The following is a 10,183-nucleotide window of genomic DNA, read 5'->3' as shown; positions in this document are numbered from 1 at the left end:
CCCGCTGCACGATCCAGCTACACACACACACACACCCCACTTCACTGCAGGATCCAGCCCCCGGCTACACACACAGTCCCCGCTGCACTCTCCAGCCACACCCCACTCCCCACTTCACTGCACGATCCAGCCCCTGGCTACACACACACTCCCCATTGCAGGATCCAGCTACACACACACACTTTACTGTTCACTGTAGGATCCAGCCCCTGGCTACACACACACACATACACTTACTTCCCTGCAGGATCCAGCCCCTGGATACTCACTAATACCGCCGCAAGCTTTTGGTTACACTCGTGGTGCCCTCCGCCCCCGGCTACACTTCACCCTCTTGCTACACACTTGGTCCCAAGCTATAGTCTTTTGTCCCTTTTCCTTGTGCACATGCTGTGCAGAGTCCTCCAGCCCCTCGATGGCAAATCCTAGCTCACAACGTCCCTCTCTGCAGCTACTCACCACTACTAAGGAGTCCTGAAACCCAGCCCTGCCCACTCTTGGCAGTTTTTGGATTTGGATTGATTTCCCTGCTGGTTTCTCTCTTATTTTTACTTTCCTTAATGCTTGAAAAGCTACTCTCTCCTTCATGCCCCATTCTCCCCCCTTCCAAATTCTTAGGAGCTGGTATGAATAGGGGTCTACTTTCAACATTAACCCTAGTCTAGGATAACCATTGGTCTCCAGCCATAGCCTGGGGCCACCAGCTGGCCCCAACCTTAGCCCTAACCTGGGGCCACCATCCAGCCTGAATTGTAGTCCAGGGCTACCCACCAGCCCCACACATAAACCTAACTTGTGGGCACTCATAGGTTCCATCCCTAGCCTGATGTCACCAACTGCCCCTAAGCCTAACCTTATGTTGGGGCCACCAGCCACCCCAGACTCTAGCCTGGAGCTACCAACCAGCCCCAATCCTAACACTAGTCCATTCATGGTCAGCAGCTTTTCCTGAACTCTAGGTCCATCCTGGGGGCACCTACCAGAGGCACAAATTTCACATGTTTCAGAGGGGTAGCCGTGTTAGTCTGTATCAGCAAAAACAACGAGGAGGCCTTAGAGACTAACAAATTTATGTGGGCATAAGCTTTCGTGGGCTAAAACCCACTTCATCGGATGCATGGAGTGAAAAATACAGTATTGAAATACATGATGTTTTACATTTTATTTTACTCATCTCCCTTATGGGGCTGTTTAGCTGTTTTATTTGTTCCCAGATGCTTGATTCAGTGTCAGAACTATTTTTCCTAAAGGAATTCTTCCCAGAAAGGATATGCATGCATATGCAGAAATTTAGAAGGGGAATTCCAGGCTTCTCTGGCTGCCTGGATACAGACTTGATTTCCCAATGTCATAAAAGCTTCTCTGGCAGTTAAGTTGAAGCTGTCCTGGTTAGCTTTGCTGGTGCAATAGTACTATCTTGTTCTTGTGATATATAATACAGTGGACCCAGGGGCTGGTGGTGCTTATGAAAGTGCCATTTGGAGGAGGTAGAGCGGAATTCCTCTAGTGCCTTCTTTATTGTCACAAAGCGGCTGGCTCTTTAAGGGGATATGAGTTTCAGCCTCACCTGTGACACAGCCAATCCCTCCTTCCCAAGTGGGCAAAATTAAGGTCATGTGACCCAATCAGGCTTCTGGTTGTAGATAAGACAGGCCTGGGGAAACATGTAGATATAGAAGGGGTGGGAGTTGTTGCTTGGTAAAAAGTAGTAAAGTGGGTTTACTGATGGCTTCTCTGACACAGACAGGAAATGGCCCAAGGAAAGTTTTGGATCCTCTCCTGGGGGACGAAAGGACTCTAGGTACTGGTAGGAAGGCCTGAGTGTGAGGGACTGATTGAAGAGTAGCTAGTATGGGTTGGGAGATGCTGCTTGATGGAGAGTGTTGATAAATTGTATAGTCAATTGCATGACCACATGTTGGTTTGTTGTTTGAGTATGTAATATACTCAAGAGACCAGATAACCAGTGTCAGTAGGTGTATTAATATGGTACAAGGAAAAAAAGTTCTATATGATACCAGTCTCTCAAGAGCAGTCCTGTGCAGTGATGTTACATTCACCTTATCCAGAAGGTGTGCTCCCCAAGTTACACATTTCAGCTGGTATTATTTATATGATTTTACAAGTGATGCATTTCTTTACATGTCACTAAAATCTAATCTATCAGGTTTTTCCAGTTCCCTAACTTGTTCTGTTCCTCCTTATCTTTGTCTTGCATTCCAGGTGCTGGTCCATGAAGCTACTTCCTCATCTTCTATTAAGACATAGAATGAACGCATAAGCATAGTTTGACTTACTTGGGGGAGCAGTGCTAGTCAGGCCAATGGGGCTGTGTGTGGGGGGGGGGGATTCTGCACCTGCTTGCAGTTTTGGGGGGCAATGCCCTTCTTGTGCTCCACAAACTATGCCCATGAGTCTTGATTATTATTTTTTGGCACGTTTCCTATCTGCTTATGCCAAATCCTTACTTGAGCAAATGCAAGGAGTTATGGAATACTTGGCACATGTGAACAGGATTATGGTATAGGCCATTTTAGGCTATATCACTTACAAGATTTGTACTCAAGGGTATTGGTGCTTGATGGTCACTAATGTATAGTATATCTATGGTGCAGATAATGCATGATATTAATATGGTCTATATTTATATGCTAGCCAACATATATTACTCAACAGGAGCAGACTGGGACTGAAGTGGAGCCCCAAGATGTATTGAAGATGCCAGAGCTGAGTATGAACTCCTGTGTTGTGTTGGAGTTAATTTTGGGACTTTGTGGATTGCTTTGAACTAGTTATGATAACAAACTAGCCCCCGGCAGTGGTGGTCTTGGTAATAAGAGAGCCTCTAGTGGAGTTTTCAAGGAACCTGAGGGGGAACTGAGGCAGGGTTGCTGCAGGACCAAACTAGGTCACAGTAGAACCCTGTTACCTTTCTTATAAACCTGGAAATGCTTTCAGTCACTACTAGTTCCGTATATGGTGTTTACCTGGTCTATTGTATCTCTGATCTTTGAGCAGAGATAGGCAGAAGAGGCCATGCTTTGTTATTTGTCTTATAAAGTCTCAGCAGCTGGATTTTTGACTTTGGAAAACCCAAGTCAGTGGTGGTTGGGACGTGGATTCCATTTGATTGAAGCCACCGATGTTCAACAGGGTTCAAATGACAGATTTCAGTTTGGGCTTAGCTCTCTAGCTCCATTTTCAGGATGGACACCAGCAATGTCTTTCAAGACAACTCTTTTAGGAATGATAGCTCAAGCTAAGGCTGCTGTTTTGATTCTTTTGTAACCGGTAAGACTCAATTCTCTAAACAAACTAAACGTCTCGTATCCATGAAAAATTTCTCTGCAACATGGAACATTTAACATATCTGAAGGGTCTAGCTCCCCCTTCTTTTTTTCTGGATGATTTTCTTTTCTTAAATAACTATAATCATTTTTGAGGGGAGGTGGGGTGAAATTACTGCTGGTAAAGAGTGCTTGCCTATTGATGTTCTGGAAAGGTGGGCAGAGCCTATCTAAAATTAAAGGCCTGCCTCCTCACCTGAGGGAGGGACCACAGAAGCAGATACAACTAATTTCTTGGGACAGCAAATGGAAGGAAAAAAACCCAGAGATGGGAGTGAGGGTCAGAACCAGGGCACCGGATGGGGACACCAAGCAGAAAACCCCACACGGCACCTACTGCTCTATGAAGGAGTCAGTAGATGCCAGATTGAGATTCTCTGTTGTACTAATCTGAAGATAAACAGAGAGCTGCCCCACCAACATGCTTAAACCTTAACGTGAAAAGGGGCTTTAATACTTGTTTAATCTGCATTGCCCATTTAGTCCTTCATGAAATTGATAACTTATACTTACATGGCTTCCATAACCATAGTATCTGTACCTCACAATCTTTAATATACTAATCCACCTGCTTATGAGATAGGATAGTGCCATTATCCCTATGACTGTAAGAGGCTAAATGACTTAGTTTAGATCACAGGCAAAAGTCTGTGGAGGAACAGAGAATTGAGCCCATATCTCACAAGTCATAGGTTAATGCTGTAACCACTGGCCCAACCTTTCTGCCACTGGTGAGAGTAACAAAGGTGCCAGTGGTGCTGGCCCTGTGATGTGGACAACTGTCCAGTGGGCGCTGGGCTGAGACTACTAGATCAGTTCACATGGGATATGATAACAGAATTAGGTGTTTAAAGCTGTTATTTCTTACACTGATTTTACAGCAGTGTGACTCCATTGGCTTCAGTAGAAGGACTCCTGTTTCTACACCTGTGTAAGTAAGAACAGAATCAGGCCCTTCATATCTTTCTTCACTAAACTTTCCCTCCTAAAAAATGAATGCAGCCACCCTTATCCGTATAAACATTGGGCAGGGTCTCAGCCCATGAAGGTATCACAGCCCAATGAACGTTGATCTGCTACTGCCATAGCACTTTAAGACCCCACTGCAGAAGGTGTGAGAGAGGGATTGCCGATTCTTATTGCGATTAGAAAACTAGACAAATACTTAACACAACTTGCCCAGAAAAAGATCAGACTCTTAGTCACTGTTGAGATGGGGTCATAATTGGCAGCCTAGGAACAAAAAGCTCTCTGAGGCAAATCGTCAGTGGTGCCAAACTCACATTTCTAACGGAGATAGGGGGAGATAGTAGCTCTGATACCCCTTTCCACTTCCCTTAATCCTGGAGCTGTGGGGGCCAAAGTGGCCTCTGGCATAGCTTAGACCAGCCCTTAGGTTGCAGTTACCAGTGTGGGTCTGTTAATTGTTGTCATGGGCAGGGCCGGCTCTACCTTTTTTGCCGCCCCAAGTAGCAAAGAGGGGGGGGAAAGCTGCTGCCGTCATGCCGCCGCCGAGGGAACCGCCGGAGGAGCTGCCACCGAAAGCTGCCACAGTGCTGCCCTAAGACCGCCCGGGAAGCCGCCCTTTCCCATTTGCCGCCCCAGGCGCATGCTTGCTAGGCTGGTGCCTAGAGCCGGTCCTGGACATGGGGCCACTTTACATCAGTTAGGCTGTTGCCCAAGAGCTGTAGGGCAGGGCTAGTTTCTTCTCCCTTCTCCCTCTGCCTCCCACATGAAATATCCCCATCACAAAGTGGCCCCCTGGGCCTGGAGGCATGTTGGAATGTTCTGGAGGAGTGTGGGAAGGGCCACAGCCAGGATGAAGCTGCAATTCTGCATCCCTTCAAAGCCCCAGAGGGCCTCTCACAGCAGGGAGCACATGTTAAAGTCATTCTCAAGACATCTTGTCTGTGACAAAGCCCTGGCTGGGATGATTTAGTTGTGGTTGGTCGTGCTTTGAGCAGGGGTTTGGACTTGATGACTTCCTGAGGTCTCTTCCAACCCTAATCTTCTATAATTCCAAGCAGGGATGAATGATCTCTTATTTCCAAATAAGTGAGCCTGGGAGTTTTGTTTGACCTTTTTGCTACAGAGTAGCAAATAAGGCAAAGCACAGTACCCAATATATCGTCACTAATGAGAAGTGATTGCCACCTGCGAGGTCTTCTTCATTAGGGCCTGCTCCTGCTCAAGTCACTGATTGTCCTGCCATCCTCTTCACTAAGAGCTCCAGCAAGCCCTGACTCTGGCGCCCTTACAAATGGGAGTCTGTCTGTTCTGGAAGATGTGCATGGAACAGATCAAATCAAAGGTGAAAGGACAGGAACTAAAGAGTAGTAAGAACAATTGAGTGTAAATGTGGGTTTAGAGCCTTTGCTAGTGTAAACTTCATTGCACCACGACTCCCTTCTGACAACAAAAATTACTACACAACCCCAGGAGGGGGGGACTGAAGCCTGAGCCCACATGACCCCCACTGCCTGGGGTGTGGGGGAACGACAAAGCCTGAGCCCCACCACTCTAGGCAGGGGGGCCAAAGGCGACCCTATTTGGAGAACCACTGGCATAGCTCCATTAACAACAACTATGCTGTACTGACTTGACTTTGAAACATACACTTGACATATGATGATGATATGTGGCGAGAGGGCAGCAGCACAAAGGTTGTTTTCTCACCTTCAAACTTGGTTAAAAAGAGAGTCTCTTCCAGAAAGTCAGGCAATGAAATGGTTCACGATTGTACCTTTCTGATATCCTGTATCAGGGCAGCCATGATTCACTACAGAAAAAAACCCCTATAACTGAGAGCACTATGAATAACAGCTCTGATTATTTTTGTTCGTAGTTATGCACAAATCAATAGTAACCAGAAAAACATACATTCGGCTGTAACATACATTCTGGACTTCACAAACATATATAATTAAACTCTCAGTTATATTGAATTTCCACAGATATAAAGGTCTAAGAAATAAGGTCATGTTCCCTTAAAATGTTAATTCATACTTATTACCCTTTGTCAAACCATTGATCCCTTTATATAAATTCAACACTATTCACTGATTTCCAGTTTCTAACAATTGCTCTTTTGTCACCATCACTACCATAAGCCTGAATGCTTCACAAGTCTCATTGATCCCTGAAATGCTCTCTGTATCCCTTATTCCCAAAAGTGTTGATTTCTATTAACTATCATATGCATGTATCAATACATCATAAAGGTAGACACCAACCCTTGCTAGTATATTTAGACGTGCTGGAAACTGACAACAGAAAGAATTGAACTGTTCTGCTTTATGCAGTGATGTTGGATATGTTTCTGGATTTCTTAGGTTGCTTGTTCCAGGAACTGAAGACATTGTTTCTGAATGATTTAATTATCAATATGGTATCACATGAAAATCAGTTCCAACTAACAAGACTTGTCAAAAAATTTAATCAAAGTCATGACACCACTGGTACTGCTTATAAAGAGGCAGAAGAATGGTATGTACACAAAGCCCAGCTCACCAGGCACCAGTTCCAAGAAAAAAGATTGTGCAACACGCACTTTTATTACCACAGATGCTTCATTCTGAATTTGTGTGTTGCTATTTAAATATTAAATACTGTAACCTATCCCACTTGTGCCTGCAAGTTTTGTGAGTACATGAGATGTGGATTCTTAATGTTAGGTATCTAACTGCCTAACTTACACACCCAAACAGCTCTCATTAAAGTCCATGGAAAGACCTTCATTAACCTTGGGGGAGGGATAGCTCAGTGGTTTGAGCATGGGCCTGCTAAATCCAGGGTTGTGAGTTCAATCCTTGAGAGAGCCACTTAGAGATCTTGGGTAAAATCAGTACTTGATCCTGCTAGTGAAGGCAGGGGGCTGGACTCGACTCAATGACCTTTCAGAGTTCCTTCCAGTTCTATGAGATAGGTATATTTCCATAAGTGAAATTCATTGGGCAGGGCCTGAAGTGTCTCCACACTCAGGTCCATGTCTTCCGCCTCCAAGCCCTGCAGAGACTCCTTTATGGTGCAGGTAGTCTGGCGTGGAGAGTAGGGGCACGTGCCTTCCTGCGCCACTTCCAAGGGCTCCGATACGACCAGCAGCTCCTTTATCTCGATCCGAGAGGTCTTCCGTGAGACCTCCGTGGCGGCCACCGAGGGGGCTGATCTCCTCATGGAGCCCCTGCTACACAATCCCCAGCTCCGTGTGCAGGTGGCGGAGTCCCCCGCGGTGCGCCAGAGGTTGGTCCTGGTGGAAATCACCAGAGTCGGAGACCTCCTGGATTACAACCGGGGAGACTGGCTGGATCCCCTGATGCTCACTTGGCGTATGGGGCTCTCCAGGCCTTGTACTCCCCACCGCGTACTTCAGGAGGTGGGGGCCGCTTTGCTGCCTGCTGCTCGGGCCTACCTCGACCGGGTCCTGCACGAGGGTGAGCACCACCCACCCCGTGCCCTCCGGACCTTTTCATCGGGCCCCTGCCTCGTGGACCCAACCGCCCCCCTGCCCCTTCTCCGTGAGCCAGCTGCACAATCTGCAGCCGGTCCACTTCCAAACCGCGCAAGGAAACACTTATACACGCTTGTGCTCCATACCCTTCACTTCCTCATCCTCGTGTCCCGCCTCGACACAAAGTTTAGTGCTTTTAATTAGGTACCTTCTGCATGTCCATTCTGCGTGAGAGAGAGGGTACAGGGGTCTCTGTGGGGAACTGTGACCCTCCGCCACATGAGGCGGGCCGGGCATCTTGTTATTCTTTCTGCCTTGTCCCTCAGGCTGCTGTCGGGCATAGGGGCACCAGTTTAATAATACTGCATAGGGCCCCATAAATCCTAAGGACGGCCCTGGGGGTGCCAAAAAGCGGTGTCCTGGCTCGCCAGGGAGGAGCCGGCTTCCGGAGGCACCGGAGAGCCAGAGTGTCGGCTTGCAGCGGCGGCGAGCCCCAGCCATGGAGGAGCTGGTGCAGCGCAGGGGGGCAGGAGCCTTGCAAAGGCGGTGGCACCACTAGCGGGGAGCAGCTGCGCCCCCGCCCCTCCTGCCCAGGCTGTGGCCTGGCACCCCCCCCCAGGGGGCTCCTGCAGGCTGCAGCAAATGCATGTGGGCAGAGGCCCCCATGTGCTCCCCCGGCTCCTCCCTTGCCACGCTCGGGCTCTGCGGCACCTGGGCATGTGAGCTGCCGCCGGGGTGCGGGGCCTGAGCCTGCTCTGGGAGGGGCAGCAGCGGCAGCAGCTCACGCTCCCGGGAGCCGCAGAGCCCAAGCGTGGTGAGAGGGGAGCCGGGGGGGGCGCACGGGGGCCTCTGCCCACATGCATCTGCTGCAGGAGCCCCCAGAAGACAGCTCCTCCCTGCCGAGCTGCAGCAGCGGCCCAAGCCCGGCAAAGCCAGTGAGTGGACTCGGGGCGGGGGCTGCCGGCGTGGGGTGAGGAGAGCTCACGGGGGGGTGGGGCTGTGCACCCTCCAGGGGAGTTCAGGGGGCAGGTGGGGGGAAACCTGATCCGGGGAGCAGCCCCTGGGCATGGCTGGCCCCTGGGGTCTATAAAGGCTCGTTGGGATTTGCCCCTCTATGAACTGATGTTATGGGGGGTGGGGGGACGCAAGGTGGAAGTTTCGCCTAGGGTGCAAAATATCCTGGGTGCGGGGAGGGAGGGGGAGACGCTGATTGGCAGGGCTGCCGGTGGGCAGTAGGTGCTGGGAGCAGGGGAAGGGGAGAGCTCCTGTGGGGCTGCTGATGTATTACTGTGGCTCTTTGGCAATGTACATTGGTAAATTCCGGCTCCTTCTCAGGCTCAGGTTGGCCACCCATGCTCTAGACCTTTCCTGTGTACTAAATACTCAACATATGTGGCAATATTTGCTGAGCCCAAAGTGGAAATGGCCCAATTAAAAAGGAAAACTGGAAAGGGCATTCTCTACAAATAATTAGGAGATGGGACTAGCCGTTTGACACTGCATCCAAACCATGTGGCTGGCCCCATAGCTAGAACGGGCTGATCCAAACACTCCTTTACTTTGAGAAAGTTCAGATCTGGAATAGAACTTCACACCTCAACTGCTAGCAGAGCACCTCACCCTCCCTGATTGAACTAACCTCGTTATCTCCAGACTGATTTATACCTGCCTCTGGAGATTGCCATTACTTGCATCTGAAGAAGTGAGGTTCTTACCCACGAAAGCTTATGCTCCCAATACTTCTGTTAGTCTTAGAGGTGCCACAGGACCCTCTGTTGCTTTTTACAGATTCAGACTAACACGGCTACCTCTCTGATATATGGCAGTATAAGCACTTATATACTGATAACTGTATCCACAGTCAGTAGTATTTTTTGCCACTTCAACTATACCAGTATAGTGAAAGGAGCAAAACTTTCTAGTGTAGATAAGCAGAGACGTTGCTTTATGCTGTTTCTTTCAATGTCCCACTAGATGGCATTCATGCAACAAGCAAAAATCACGCACTGCAAAAAAAGTACCTGTGATTTTTTTTCAAAGTTTGTCATCGTTCAGCTGTTTACACTTTTGTTTTAAATGATTGGATATGCAAAATGCCAGTTTCCCCCTTCTGAATCTTATTTATAAAGGATAGTTTGTAAGCATCTGCCATAATAACAAATGGAAAATAATGAAATACCATAATAAAATGGTGTGCAGGACTTCAATAAAAATCCCTTTAGAAAGACTGAAATCAAATCATCGGCTGTACTGAATTTTTATCTAGCCTCCATCCAGCTTGTTATATTTTCAAACAAGCACCATCATGCTTTCTCCCCTGCTGCTCCTTATGCTTCGGAGGAGCTCCCCATAAACATCCACAAAACTAGCCTGCTTTATCCTTCCTCAC

The sequence above is a fragment of the Chrysemys picta genome, chromosome 14 (genome assembly GCF_011386835.1).
Source record: "Chrysemys picta bellii isolate R12L10 chromosome 14, ASM1138683v2, whole genome shotgun sequence".
In the NCBI taxonomy this organism is placed as follows: Eukaryota; Metazoa; Chordata; order Testudines; family Emydidae; genus Chrysemys; species Chrysemys picta.
This window is presented reverse-complemented; position numbering follows the sequence as displayed.